General features: G+C 41.8%; 1 protein-coding gene and 1 long non-coding RNA gene across 9 annotated transcripts in view; both read left to right on the top strand.

Moving 5' to 3' along the window:
- GSK3B (glycogen synthase kinase 3 beta) overlaps nt 1-15,925 on the top strand; it is a 273,947-nt gene that overhangs the window by 28,729 nt on the left and 229,293 nt on the right. The window lies entirely within an intron of this gene.
- Nucleotides 1,566-13,988, top strand: LOC122464178. The gene is made up of 2 exons (XR_006288107.1): nt 1,566-1,595; nt 13,862-13,988. It is a non-coding gene; the product is annotated as an uncharacterized LOC122464178 (long non-coding RNA).

The following is a 15,925-nucleotide window of genomic DNA, read 5'->3' as shown; positions in this document are numbered from 1 at the left end:
TGTATGTTAGTTTCTTTGGGACCAAAAAAAAACAAAAAACGTTTTTTTCTGCCTTTCATCTTCACAGAATCTGAGTCTGACTCACAGTTCGCTTACGTCAGATTATTCTTTTGTATTAGTATTATTATTACACTTGGGAGCTCCAGACGGAGACCCTTTTGTGCTGGACATACAGATAACAAAAACAGTCCCTGCCCCAAAGAGCTTGCTGTCTTAAGTAGTTTAATTAGACTAGTGTGCTGCCCCTATATGAGCAGTATTTGGCTGTTGATATGGTGCTTTTCCCTCAGACCTGAATTCTCTGGAGTAGACTTAGATACTGCAACTCTGTCTCTTTGCCTAGGGTCTAAAAAAGAAAAATGAAGTAGTAAATCTAGCTAAAGCTGTGCAGACATCTAGCTTTTGGCTGTCTCTTTATTTTGTTTTTTTTCATCTCATTGCTGTCTCTTCAGTTTGTTTGCTACATGAATGGATGGAAGACGTTGCCTACTGTCATTTATTCAGTTTCTGTCTGATAAATGGGTAAATGTCTGAAGCTTTTCTATGGAAAGTACAGAGTTTGGTTTTGGTCCTTTGTGAAAAGTAAGTGCTGAGCAGCACTAGGGGGTCAGCTTAGACTCTGAAATAGAACCTCCTACAGGTGCCAGAGAAGATTTGTTGTTCATATCTTTCAGCTTCTGTGGAGTGCCTTTTCATCAGAAATGCTGTTTTGAAGGTGGGAGGCTGTATCTCTGATCAAACAACTCATATGAATCCTTCATATTCTGCTTAACTTTTACTATATCCCAGAAGCCTCCCATAACTTCTCTAAGTCTTGTAACTTTGCAACAATTATGCTATTGACACATACCATATTTCACCTCTTTTTAGCCAAATGAGAGTTCTTTGTAGAAGCATAATTCTAAAGAAAATGAGTCCCGAGATTGGATTTGTCCTCAACTGAAATAGCTTGGTTTAGAGTTCTTGGTGCAGGAAATAGACATAAGTTTTAGTAGAACAGAGTCTTGCGTGGCTCCAAGTCTCTTGTTCCATTTAAGAATGAGTTGCTGAGGTTTTTCAGATTTTGTGTTTCTGTAGCCTTTTTGTAGTAGTGACTTTCTTCACTATCCCACTGTTCAAGGGGGAAAATCCAGGTGCCAAGTTTTTGTACCAGAAAAATATTTTTTCAAAGCCCATAAAGCCTTAATATTTGAACATTTTTTGAATGTTCTGAAATAGTTATTAGTGTCTCTTACAGCTAGAGCTGATATGATGTACTGATATAATCCCTGTTTTCATAGCTTGTTTGAATCTGGTAAGGATGGGTGGAGTCTCTTTGTGGTGGCTTCCTCTACTTAGTTCAAAGATTGTAAAAGGATTATATTGGGCAAATAATCTCTCTCTCCCCCCCAGATCTTCCCTCAGATTCATCATGTATGTGGAGCTATCATGAAAGACGGAGAATTTGAGCTACTGTTAGTATAACTTCTCCTAGATTGTTCATTGGAGTTCAGTTCTGTAGTTGCCTTGCTTTTCCCACATCTCGCCTCGGTAGGGTATGAAAACCAGTGGTGTTAAGATCCACCCAGACAAATGGATATGATGCTGGTTGGCAGGTGATAGTGAATTGAGGTATTGAGAGAAATTATGGGGCTCTGTCTGCCTTTTTGTCAAAATGGCTTGCTGTTCCAGGGTCTTACGTTCCCCACTTGCCGTAGTGACCCGAAGTGCCTTTTTTCATCTTCAGCTGATGAAGAGATTACAGCCATTTTTGTCTGATAAAGGAGGACTTTTTACAAGTGACTCATAGTCTAAGCACAACCTATCTTTAGTGTCTGGTCATTTTAGCTAGTATAGAACATGGCTGCCTATCTTTTAGCTGGAGTAGACTGGCAAATATATGCTCCCAACTGGTTCCAGTTGTAAGTGCATAGTGTTTGAAGCCCAGAATAATTTGGAACATGCCTATCTTGGAAGACACTTATACTAAGTTTGGAGAGATTTCCGTGTGTCCTTTTTGTGATGGATAGATTTGGTTGGGAAACTTCTGTTGTGATTCATTGAGGTTAAAATTTTCTGTGCTGCTAGCAGCAGGACAGTTCCCAGTAGAGTATCTTTGACCCCAGCGTATGCCAGCTTTCAGGGGGTGCTTTAGGATTTAAACTAGCTTTTTTCTGACTTGAGGCATTCAGGTGAGTGGAATTTTTTGATAGATGTAGAGAGCAAAAGGCAATATTTAGTTTTACCTATACAATCATATATTTTTAATTTCTATGTTCTAAAGTGTGAAGGAGGTATGATACAATTATATGAAATATAGTGTTCCAGCTGAAACTTGTAAAAGATACAGTTTTCTCAATCCTGAAGCAACTTTCCCCCTCCTCCTTGAGAGCAAGTTCAATTTGTTAACTTTATTGAAATCTAGAAAGAACCCGTGGAGTTGGGGAAAGAGAATGAAAGTGTGTAATGTTGTGGGTTTTTTTGTGTTTTTTTTTACGGAAGTCTTGTCCACACTTCTACCAAAAAAAGAGGCTTTTTTCAGTACCATACTTTCCAGCCCCATAGCCTTCACTGTAGACTAGCTTGATGTACTAGAAATTTAAGATTAACCAAAACATAATTTATGTTTGAATTGCATGGAACCACAACTCTATTTATGACAAGCTTGTAATGGATGGGATGGGTTGCTGAGAAAAGTTCAATGGTTAATTTTTGTAAGCCACATTTTCACTGTGATGAACTATATCATATTCAAATTAAATTCAGATAATTGCTTTGTTCTGGGCTTCAGCTTTATTTTAAAGCAAGAAAATTCAGTTAAGATTGTGACTTTGTATTGAAGTTTACTTTTCCACTTCAGATCTAGTTTGAAGAACACTGTTGTGCACCATAACTGAATAGTGCTAGTGTGGCAAGGCATCTCTTTTGCCTTGCTGGGCACAGTATTTGCCGCTCTGGCAATGGGGGATGGCTCTGAAGTAAATCAGACCCACTCTGGAGAGTTGTTATTCCTCATTTCGGTTTGTATTCTTCCATATTTTCAAGGAGTACTTTTCAGCTAAACAAAGTAACAAGATCATAACAAAAAAGAGAATAGCTTTTCCTGATCTTTCTCTGTGGTATTGGCTCATTATGGTGGCCTCTGGGTGCCAGTCCTTCCCCCAAGCAGTCTGTTAGTTTGGTTGCTTGCCCTATAGGGAGAGGAGCAAGTCTTCCACTTAGGAGAAGCCTTTTTCATTGCTGCCACTAGTCCAGCTGCAGCTTACCTCCCCTCGCACCTGCTCCTCTCCCCAGAAAAGGGGTTTTTAGAGGTCACAGGCAGCCCTTAATTGGGCTCAAAGGTCCCTAGTTGACCAGAGATAATCTCTTTTCAGTTCATGGGGAAAAGGGCCTTTACCATTCTCGGGCTGATATACCTGCTTTGTCACAGCAGGTGAATTTAAGGATGGCAGCAGCTTTAATGTCCTTGTTTTACTGATGTTTGAATGTATTTTTCATGTATTGTTTGTTTTAAGACCTTTAATAAATTGCTCCCAAAATTCTTTGCAATTGTATCAATCAAGGTGAAATTTTATTTTTCTGGTAGGAATATTTTCTAGAACGTGACAAGACTTTGTCTATTAATCTTCAGATCTGCATGAAACGCTGATGTTGCGTTTAATTAACATGCAGTTGATTAATGCATGCGCTGTACCCGGACGCACAAAGTATGCCCTGTCCCCTAAAGCAAGCAGGAAAAGTAGTCTCTTCGGCCTCGGGCTTTGTGTGAGTCCCCTGGAGCAGTAATCTAGCTGTTCGTTACCCCTGGGAGTGGAAAGCATTCGTAGCCTCCAGCTCAGACACAGCCTTCATACAGAGGGACAGACTGGTTTTAATCCAACAGCTATTTCTCAGTGAAGAAGTTAGGAAATTCCTCCCTGTGCTGCAACTGTGAGACTGAAATTGTGGAAGAAGATTCTGGCTGAACTAGACGCTTTGTTACCCTGCAGTTTCTTGATGTCTCTGACAGAACAAGCCAAATATTTTCTTTTTCTCCTTCTAGATCTAGGGTATTCTTACACCTGGATTTAGGAGAACCTCCTAATCAAGTCCAGCTCTAGCTATTCTCCAGTTATGCTAGAAGTTCAGTGTGATTTACAGCTGAACATCTAAATGTTTAATAGATTAACATTCTTGAAGGTGGGGGGAACCAGTTACTGTGCCTCATCCACTAGACTGATCTGCTGTTGATGGCAGTGCTCTATAGTCTGGCTTTCAGGATCTTCTGGAGTGGAACTGGTTACAGGATTAGCCAAAATGCTGTTGATTGCATGGTAAAGTCATACATGGAAGATTCTGAAGTCCAATTACAACTGGTGATTGTGGGGGTACCAGCTTGATCTGAAGACTCTCCAAATGTAGCTAATTTCCAAAATTAAACCAAAACATAACCTGGTTTATATACAGCCTCAATAACTGAGTGCAGTTTGATGTCAGAATAATCTTTTTGTCAAATAATCAGTGTGGCAGATTGAAATACCCCAGAACCAGCAGCACTTCCAAAGTAGCTCCTTTTAATTCATATGTTCTACAACAGGTTGATGCAGACCACATGCAAACTTTTTGAAAGAATGTGGGATAACTAGTTGGAAGTGGTAAACTTACATCTTCCAGTGGAAGTATAGTGCACACTTCAGCTTCCACACAAAATATCCTTAGCCAAAACTGTTAGTCTCCTTCAAGAAGACAAGCCAGATAAACCAGCAAATTATATATAAGAACCAGAGTATTCCCGTCTCCCTCCAAACTCACTTTCTCTTTTTTTTAAGAACGGTATGTCTGTTTCTGCTTTTGAGTATGTTACTAATGTTTAGCAAAAATAGTTCTAGCTTAGGTTCCTGGAAGGTGTGGTTCTGTGTGGAGCTCGAGGAGCTCTCCCTTTTCCTCTTTGTCCCATCATCTTCTTGATGTTTTCATATAGAACAGGATTTATCTTTACAAAAGAAAGAGGAAACTACATGTCTGGCCAAACACTCCACCTATTTCCACTGACCCGTCTTATGTCTTTGACCCACTAGCAGGGAAAAAATGTTTTCTTCAAAGTTTATTTTTATTTTGTGCATCATGGAACAAAAGGTCAATTTTAGATCAGCTAAAATCAGGACTGACTGTTAAAGCTCTGAGTAGTGTTTGGTTTGAAGTTGGTTTCCAATATTTCATTTAAATGAGGAGGCTCAGCAGCATGGGTGCTTTAAACCAGAACAAAACCTTTTTCAGAGGAATTAAACCTAATTAATTTAAGCAGTAAAATGTGATCAGCACATACTTTGTGCCACATTTCCAGACATGTGCAGGAAAGACTGGGTCAACTTGCATTCAGAGACATGATTGTTCTTTCTATCCTCCTTAACCTTTTCTTCATTTAATTTTATTAAAATCTTCTGCTGGACCTGTATGCCTGTGTCTGCCTATTTTGATTCTTTTCTAATTGCTAATTGTTTAAGCACTTGCTTTCTAGTTTTCAGCGTTTTTTCACGATCCTGTCAGTCTGTAAGTCCATGTGTGCCAAAGTCTTGCAGCATTTTCCCTATGAATACTTTTTGCTAATCTCTTGATTACATAGTATCGCCTTGTTGGTAGCATTTTTTATAGCTGTGCTTCTGTGTTAAAGCATTTTATTACTGGATTGTCTTTTTGTCAGTATAGTATCCAGTCAGTAAAGTGAAGTAATCTTTGTCGCTGGGGATTCTAGTTGTGTGTTTGTGCTGATCTGGGTAACCACATCAGTTGTTGCTGGGATGATAGAAGCAATTGTATGTAGGTTTGTTAAACCAAAAGAAGTAATACAGACAACAGGCACATTAAACCCTTTGTTGGAGGAGGTGTATGTGTTTAGTGTCACAGTAATGCCTAATTTTTTCTTTCAGCTTGGTTTGTGTGTTGTACTCCAGAGTCCATGCTCTTCCTTGTCTCAAGGAATTTGTATGTGTGACAGATAGTTGAGTGGAGTATTCTGCACTGGGTTGGCATTTTACCATTCTTAATGGTGTATCGGGATACATTGGGCTGTCTGAATATTTGAATGTGTGATTCCTTAATTGAGTAGGCAACTTCATTAATTTTATATACACGGGTAACCAGTCACATCAAAATTTAGAGATAGTGCTCTAGAATGAGTCTTCGCATCATCCCTTGTCCCCTTCTCAAAACTCAGGAAAGTATTATCTTTCTGCTTACGAGCAGATGTCACTCTTCAACCTGAGGTGGTGTATAATCAGGCAATAAAACAGGCTTGAACTTCTAAGCTCTGGTCTCAGCACTTCATGTATTTAATTAAAGAAATCTAGTCCTTCTGGTTGTTGAAGAACCATCCAGATGAGAACTGGTGGTGTATTAGTTTTGCTGAGCCTGCAAACAGGCATCCTGAAACTAAGTTCTCAGAAGCATAAACTGCAACATGCATCTTGACTGCATGACACTCTGCCTTTTAGTGATGTCATGCAATAACCATACAGCTATGATTGGTACATAACAGTGTTTGTAACCGCAGATTAGATGAAACTGAAAAAAAATCTCTCTTCAAAAGTCAGTTTTTCCTTTGGGTGTCACTACTGGGTGTAATTAAGGTTGCTTTAACTGTTCATTTCTTTACCATAACGTGTTTAGATTTTTTTAAAAAAATTTAAATTTAATATTAACTCTTACTCTATGTCTGCACTGGCAACTGAAAGACAAAAGTTTTGCTGGCGACAAGCACCAGTGTGAACAGCGCTTTGTTGGTAGGAGTGCTCTCCTGCCCACAATGAAAACGCCGCTCATTGGGGGTGGAAGTTTTTTGTCAGCAGGAGAGCCGAGAAACAGCGGCTGCACTGCTCGCCTTTTAGCGGCACGGCTGTAGCGACACAGCCATGTCGCTAAAAGCTGTGTAGAGTAGACAGCCTTAATTTCCGGGGTTTGAAATGGTTTTTTACCCTTGAGTTACTGATATATACTGAACCTCAACTCTGGTTCAGCATAGTTCTTATAAAAAAAAAAAAAAAAAAAAAGGAGTACTTGTGGCACCTTAGAGACTAACCAGTTTATTTGAGCATGAGCTTTCGTGAGCTACAGCTCACTTCATCGGATGCATAGCATATCGTGGAAACTGCAGAAGACATTATATACACACAGAGACCATGAAACAAAACTTCCTCCCACCCCACTCCCCAGCTGGCAACATGCGCATTATAAAGAGGGGTTTCAAAGGGGGATGGGCTGTTGCCAGCAGGAGAGTGAGTTTGTATGTGTGTGGGGGGGGGGCGGGGAAGGGTGAGAAAACCTGGATTTGTGCTGGAAATGGCTCTACTTGATGATCACTTTAGATAAGCTGTTGCCAGCGGGGGAGTGGGGTGGGAGGAAGTTTTGTTTCATGGTCTCTGTGTGTATATAATGTCTTCTGCAGTTTCCACGATATGCTATGCATCCGATGAAGTGAGCTGTAGCTCACGAAAGCTCATGCTCAAATAAACTGGTTAGTCTCTAAGGTGCCACAAGTACTTCTTTTCTTTTTACGAATACAGACTAACACGGCTGTTACTCTGAAACCTGTCATAGTTTTTATGTGGCAATTGCATTGTAGAAAAATATGGTATAAGAACACTAAAACTCATAAGGTATTACTAATTTATACTCAATTAGAAATATGAACAGTAACCTAAAAGCTTTAACTTCAGGTGATTTTGGGGGGGGGAAGAGTCAGATTTGCCAGTATGCTGTGGCTGCTTTATCTTTTTTTTAGAACAATGCTAAGTAGCCAGAGCATATATTGTCCAGTTTCTTACAGCTCCTAGCCTCTGCATTCCCCTGCATATAACCAAGTACTAGTTTTCTCTCCATCCTGCCTCCCATGTTTCTCTAGCTACACATTTCAAATTGTTTATCGTTGGCGGTTATACCCAAACTTTTCTCCTTCAGCAAATTCTGAAGAATTCTTCTACAAAGAATTCCATGAAGAACAATATGGCTGCCATCTTTTGCTCTCAATAAGAATGAGGTTAAGGCTGAGCTTAAGCAAAGATGCCCTCTTTCAAAGTGGCTGCTGCTTCCCAATATCCCGAAAGATAGTGAAGCCAAGCTGCTCTCAGCTGTTCCCTTTAATATCAGAAGTGACTATCTTACCTAAAGCAAGCACTATGGCTTCTCTTCCACTGGGGTCAGTGCGGGGGGGAGAGGGGGTGTTGATGGCATCTTGAAAGGGAAGAGGTCTTAGTGTTCTTCTACAGAAAGTTTCAAATATAATGATTGACAAACATCTGAGTGCAGGTCAAGATGTTATCTTGTTTCTTAGTTCCAGAAAAACGTTGCCTAGCTGCATATTCATGTAATTGACAGTTTCTATAAAACGTGTCATGGATGGTCTCTTGTGACAAGGGCCCTGCGATGTAGTAACTTGTTATTGTATTGCAGTGGTTTAGATAATGATTTAGATAATGGCAGAGAGAGTACACTTATAAAGTTTGCGGCCGATACCAAGATGGGTGGGGTTGCAAGTGCTTTGGAGGATGGGATTAAAATTCAAAATGATCTGGAGAAGTGGTCTGAAGTAAACAGGATGAAAGTCAATAAGGACAAATGCAAAGTCCTCCACTTAGGAAGGAACAATCAGTTGCACACATACAAAATGGGAAATGACTGCCTAGGAAGGAGTACTGCGGAAAGGGATCTGGGGGTCATAGTGGGTAACAAGCTAAATGTGAGTCAACAGTGTAACACTGTTGCAAAACAAACATCCATCATTCTGGGATGTATTATCAGGAGTATTGTAAGCAAGACACGAGAAGTAATTCTTCTGTTCTACTCCGCGCTGATTAGGCCTCATCTGGAGTACTGTGTCCAGTTCTGGGCGCCACATTTCAGGAAAGATATGAACACATTGGAGAAAGTCCAGGGAAGAGCAACAAAAATGATTTAAGGTCTAGAAAACATTACTTTTGAGGGAAGACTGAAACAATGGGTTTGTTTAGTCTGGAGAAGAGAAGACTGAGAGGGGACAGGACAGTTTTCAAGTACATAAAAGGTTGTTACAAGGAGGAGGGAGAAAAATTGTTGTTCTTAACCTCTGAGGATAGGACAAGAAGCAATGGGCTTAAATTGCAGCAAGGGCAGTTTAGGTTGAACATTCGGAAAAACTTCCTAACTGTCAGAGTGGTTAAGCACTGGAATAAATTGCCTAGGGAGTTGTAGAATCTCCATCATTTGGGATTTTTAAGAGCAGATTGGACAAACGCCTGTCAGGGATGGTCTAGATAATACTTAGTCCTGCCTTGAGTGCAGGGGACTGGATTAGATGATCTCTTGAGGTCCCTTCCAGTTCTATGATTCTATGCAAACTCTGTGGAAAGATTTTGTTTTGTCAAGTCTGGAATTGCTGTACAATGTATTTCAAAACTCAGCCGTGCACATGGAGAATTACCTTGTGCTTGCTACCAGTGGAGCCAAACTGAGTCTTTTCTCTGGTGAAACCACATGACTGTCTACCACTGAAGTAGCACTTATTTTGTGAGATTAAATGCAGAGTTTATTTAATCATATATAAAAATTGGAATCTATTTGTTTAAAGTGTTGGAGCCTTTCTGTGAACTATGGATTTTGGGGAAGGGGTTGGAATGGGGGCTGGGAAGAGGTGGGGCAGGGGCGGGGCCTCATGGAAGGAGTGGAGTGGGGGTGGGGCTGGGGCAGCGGGGCGGGGGGGTTAGTGATGCGGCCCTCGGGCCAATGTACTAGTCCTCATGTGGCCCTCGTGGTCATTTGAGTTTGAGACCTCTGATTTAGGGTAAGAATTTGCTATTCATATCCAATTTCTTTAATATATTAAGCTTTAGATTGTGTTTTTGTTTTATTTGCTAGGTAATCTGTGTTGATCTGTTTGCTATTCCTTGCTATCACTTAAAATCTATCTTTTTTGTAGTTGTTAAACTTGTTTTGTTTTGTCTAAACCCAGCGTGTGGAAATCCATAATTTGGGGCAGAAAGCTGTGTATATTCCTCTCCACATTGAGGGAGAGGGCGAATTTCATGAGCTTATGCTTTACAGATCTCTGTGTAGCGCAAGACAGTATAATTTTGGCTTTAGCCTCCAGATACGGTGTCTGCCTGTGAAGCTGGTTAGTGCCCTAGCTGTCTAGTCTTCCATTGCGGGGGCTGGTCAGAGAGCCTGACTGCATGTTATTACAGTTGGGTATGTCCCTACCTGTGTGCTGGTGAAAGTGTGAGACTGGGAGTGTGTCTGCAGCTTGTCACAGCATTGCAGGGTGAGTGGGAGCCCAAGCTGGTGGCTCGGGGGCACAGTGGTACCCCAGTTCCTGGTGGCACCCTGAGTGGGGGGAACCCATCACAATTACCTTAACCACTTTTTCTCTAAGAATACGCTAGAAGTTTCTTCACTTACAATGTAGAGAATGATAGGCATGTAGCCTTTCTAGAAAGCAAATTGTGGATGCACTGTGTGTTCTACAGCTAATAATAGCCTGTGAGGTGAAGCCAATACCAGTCCCCTTTCAGATACTTAAAGCAATGTGACACATGTAATAGGCAGTTTTGCTCCCAGTGTGTTTGCATTTTAGGCATATGGTTATCAAATGACTGAAGTAATTGTAACCACATTGATTTGGGGAAGGGGAGGGAAAGGAGGTCATTGTTCTAGGAGCAAGTCATATACTACAATAGCCAGCTTCATCTATATTTTAGACAGCCACAGAATATAAGGCCAGGTTATTAATGTTGCAAAATCTGAATCCTTTAACTGCTTTATTTTATGTCTAGATACTGAATGGAACAGCAGTTTATTTAGACTTTTAAAAACTCTGTTCCCTTCCCATGTATAGATGGTTTGAGAAAATTGTGCACTCTCCCAGCTGGACTCCTTTCTGTATGGAGGATGGGACTTTCAGTCAAATCCTAGTTGAAGTCCTCTAGATGTCAGTATCTGTTGGTGTCTTTCTGACTGGTGTAAGAAAGGTATCGGTCATTTAGAACCATATTTTCTCAAAACTTTAAGTAAAGTTCTGAAGTAGCTCCAGACCAGAGTTGGGAAAACTTTTTGGCCTGAGAGCCACATCTGGGTATGGAAATTGTATGGCGGGCCATGAATATTCATAAAATTGGGGTTGGAGGGCGGGAGGGCTCTGGCTGGGGGTGTGGGCTCTGCGGTGGGGCCAGAAATGAGGCGTTCAGGGTGTGGGCGGGGGCTCCAGGCTGGGGTAGGGGGTCGAGGTGGGGGGGGTGAGGGCTCCAGCTGGGGGGTGCAGGCTCTGGGGTGGGTCTGGGGTTTGGGATGCAGGAGGGCGTGGCCAGGCGGCTCTGTGTGCTGTCCCGTCCGCAGGCGCCATCCCTGCAGCTCCCATTGGCTGTGGTTCCCAGCCAATAGGAACTGCGGGGGTGGTGTGTGGAGCTCTGATTGCACCTATGCGTAGGAGCCAGAGGGCAGACATGCTGCTGCTTCTGGGAGCTGTGCAGAGCGGGGCAAGCCCCCAACCCTGCTCTCCGGCTGGACTGCCGGAGTGGGGCAAGCCCCAGACCCCGCTCCTTGGCAGGAGCTCGAGGACCGGATTAAAATGTCTGACGGGCCAGACATGGCCCGTGGCCTGTAGTTTGCCCACCCCTGCTCCAGACCGTTCAGTTCTTGTTAACTGCCGTCATTGTCTTGGAAGCTCAGCTGGGGTATTTGCTTTTGCTTGCTATAGCACTTACAGGAAAGCTGCATTTCCTTCAGCGTTAGTTTTTGATTTAATGTTCTGTTAAAAGGTGTATGTGGGTATGGAGAAGTAAAGGCAGTTTGAACATCTGATAGCTTTTATGTCTGTAATAAAACTAGATCAGTAGAACCAAGTAATGTTTTTTTGGCTCAGTTGAGCAGCTCAGGGTGTACTCCAGGTGGGACGTGAGGTCCGACCTAATACATAGAAGAATACTTGCCAAGGGTACATCTTATCTAAGCTTGACTTTTTTCCAGAGTGGATAATCTCTTGGGAAGAGCTATACCTTGTACCTTAGAATCATAGAATATCAGGGTTGGAAGGGACCTCAGTAGGTCATCTAGTCCAACCCCCTGCTCAAAGCAGGACCAATCCCCAATTAAATCATCCCAGCCAGGGCTTTGTCAAGCCTGACCTTACTACCTTTACACAGCAGTTCATGGTCTTAATTCACACACTGGAGTAAACAGGACAGCTGTCTTGCTTGTTGCATAGAAACATTAGTGGTGTGTAACCCAGCATTCAGAGTAAACTGTATAAACCCAGACCAAGATTCTCAAGTCATTCTTTGGATAGAATGAGCGTATGATGGGGTTAGGGTTGATGAGGCAAGAGAGCTCACTTTCAGTGCCCAGGCCTGCCTTCTGCAAAATGAAAGCTAGTATAGAGTACAAGTTATTGGGAAGCTTCTTAATAACTTAATTTCCCTAAAACATTAGCACCTCTTTTCTCCTCTGCCTTCAAAACGTCACTAGAGCATGGCAGGGAATTGGTTGTTTCATGGTAGTGAATTGACATTGGTCTGTAGTCAGATCTCTGCAACTGCCTTGAATCAGCCCCCACCAGTGATGGGAGTGTCTGAGCTCATAACCTCTATGCAGCTCTGAGCAAGTGCTACTTTACAGGCTCATTCATAGTTACGTCTTTTCTGTCGAATTGCACATCTTCTCACAGAACATCTACCAGGGAGAGTAGCAGTGTAAGCTGACAGAAATAGAAACTGTAGTGCTGCCAGGGTGGATTGATTTTAATCAAAGCAATTTAAATCACTGATTTTAGTTACGATTTAAATCTGCAAGTGGGAAATCTTGATCTACATAATGGATTTTTATGTTGTGTTATACATTTTTACTTTTCAGTTATTTTTGTAAACAAAAGTTGTTTCTCATTGGTTGGTAGCCATTTAAAACATGTTGATATCAAAATCTGGCTTAGCACTTCAGTAAATTCTGATTCCAGATGCTTAGCCAGTGGCTTCTACCAGTTCAATGGCTTGAGTTTCTATAAAATTTGGAAGTGAACATGTCTGCTTAATATTATTTTTATATACAGTTTGAATTATTTTAATAATTATAGTAAGTTAAGGCCTTAACTAGATTGCTAAACCTATTTAATTAAAAAAAAAAACTTAATTAAAACAAAGCCAATTTTAAATAAAATTCTGACTTTTTTTGTATTCTTTTTTAAATTGATTTTTATTCCCCCTCATTGCTGCCTTCTCTAGCTTTAGAGCAGTATTTTCAAATGCTGGTTAAATGTTTACTCATTTAAAACAGAACTCTTCAGTTCAGATTTATTTTAAATGCCAAGATGATAAAACAATTTTTACCTTGTCATGTAACTGATCTAATTGATGAAGGACAGCTGGATTGTTTAATTTGGGAATCTTTTGTTTAACAGATTGTTAAAGGTTTCCTTGCCTTATTTAGAGTGTCTTCCTGTCTGCTAGTCTATTCATGTACTGCAAAGATATGAAATGACTAATGCCCCAACTCATGAGTGGGCTGTTTTTTGTTTTGCCTCTCGAGTAATCCTGCCAGCAGAGTCTGTTGGTGGTAGTAGGTGAGTGACTTAACCATTAAAACGGTGGCAGGTTATTACAGTAGGAAATGGAGATGGATTTCATGCATTCTTCTGAGGGCTGGATGACTGTCAGTTGAGGACTGCTTTTGAATCATCTTTGTGGGAGGTTGAGTAAGGATTCATCATGTACCTGGTTAGTGTAAAATTCCCTTTGCCTTCAGTTGTTACCTTCTTGCTGCCAGATATAAAAAAAACATAGTGAATATTATTTATATCACATGCAGGATGTGGTTGTTAAATAAGTACCAGTGTTTATAAATGATTTGCCTAGCACGTTTGGCCCCACCATCAAGCACTGTGCCCACTAAGCTCTCCAACACCACGTTCTACAAGCCATTACCCTCTGATCCCACTGAGGGTTACCAAAAGAAACTACACCATCTGCTCAAGAAACTCCCTGAAAAAGCACAAGATCAAATCCGCACAGACACACCCCTGGAACTCCGACCTGGGATATTCTATCTACTACCCAAGATCCATAAACCTGGAAATCCTGGACGCCCCATCATCTCAGGCATTGGCACCCTGACAGCAGGATTGTCTAGCTATGTAGACTCCCTCCGCAGGCCCTACGCTACCAGCACTCCTAGCTACCTTCGAGACACCACTGACTTCCTGAGGAAACTACAATCCATCGGTAATCTTCCTGAAAACACCATCCTAGCCACTATGGATGTAGAAGCCCTCACATCCCACACAACATTCCACACAAAGATGGACTACAAGCCGTCAGGAACAGTATCCCCGATAATGTCATGACAAACCTGGTGGCTGACCTTTGTGACTTTGTCCTCACCCACAACTATTTTACATTTGGGGACAATGTATACCTTCAAATCAGCGGCACTGCTATGGGTACCCGCATGGCCCCACAGTATGCCAACATTTTTATGGCTGACTTAGAACAACACTTCCTCAGCTCTCTTCCCCTAACGCCCGTACTCTACTTGTGCTACATGGATGACATCTTCATCATCTGGACCCATGGAAAAGAAGCCCTTGAGGAATTCCACCATGATTTCAACAATTTCCATCCCACCATCAACCTCAGCCTGGTCCAGTCCACACAAGAGATCCACTTCCTGGACACTGTTAATAAGTGATGGTCACACAAACACCACCCTATACCGGAAATCTACTGACCGCTATTCCTACCTACATGCCTCCAGCTTTCATCCAGACCACACCACATGGTCCATTGTCTACAGCCAAGCTCTGCAATACAACTGCATTTGCTCCAACCCCTCAGACAGAGACAAACACCTACAAGATCTCTATCAAGCCTTCTTACAACTACAACACCCACCTGCTGAATTGAAAAAAAACATTGACAGAGCCAGAAGAGTACCCAGAAGTCACCTACTACAGGACAGGCCCAACAAAGAAAATAATAGAACGCCACTAGCTGTCACCTTCAGCCCCCAACTAAAACCCCTCCAACGCATTATTAAGGATCTACAACCTATCCTGAAGGACGACCCATCACTCTCACAGATCTTGGGAGACAGGCCAGTCCTTGCTTACAGACAGCCCCCCAACCTGAAGCAAATACTCACCAGCAACCACACAACAAAAGCACTAACCCAGGAACCTGTCCTTGCAATAAAGCCCGTTGCCAGCTGTGCCCACATATCTATTCAGGGGACACCATCATAGGACCTAATCACATCAGCTACACTATCAGAGGCTTGTTCACCTGCACATCTACCAATGTGATATATGCCATCGTGTGCCAGCAATGCCCCTCTGCCATGTACATTGGCCAAACTGGACAGTCTCTACGTAAAAGAATAAATGGACACAAATCAGACATCAAGAATTATAACTTTCAAAAACCAGTTGGAGAACACTTCAATTTCTCTGGTCACTTGATTACAGACCTAAAAGTTGCAATATTACAACAAAAAAACTTCAAAAACAGACTCCAGTGAGAGACTTCTGAATTGGAATTAATTTGCAAACTGGACACCATTAACGTAGGCTTGAATAAAGACTGGGAGTGGATGGGTCATTGCACAAAGTAAAACTATGTCCCCATGTTTATTTCTCCCCCACCCCCTCCACTGTTCCTCATACGTTCTTGTCGGCTGCTGGAAATGGCCCATCTTGATCATCACTACAAAAGGCTTTTTCCCCCCACTCTCCTGCTGGTAATAGCTCACCTTAACTGATCACTCTCGTTACAGTGTGTATGGTAACACCCATTGTTTCATGTTCTCTGTGTGTATAAAATCGTCCTACTGTATTTTACACTGCATGTATCTGATGAAGTGGGCTGTAGCCCATGAAAGCTTATGTTCAAATAAATTTGTAAGCCTCTAAGGTGCCACAAGTACTCCTGTTCTTTTTTACTAATCTCTCTATCTTGCAGGA

This window comes from Chelonia mydas, chromosome 1 (assembly GCF_015237465.2).
Source record: "Chelonia mydas isolate rCheMyd1 chromosome 1, rCheMyd1.pri.v2, whole genome shotgun sequence".
Taxonomy (NCBI): domain Eukaryota; kingdom Metazoa; phylum Chordata; order Testudines; family Cheloniidae; genus Chelonia; species Chelonia mydas.
This window is presented reverse-complemented; position numbering and strand designations above follow the sequence as displayed.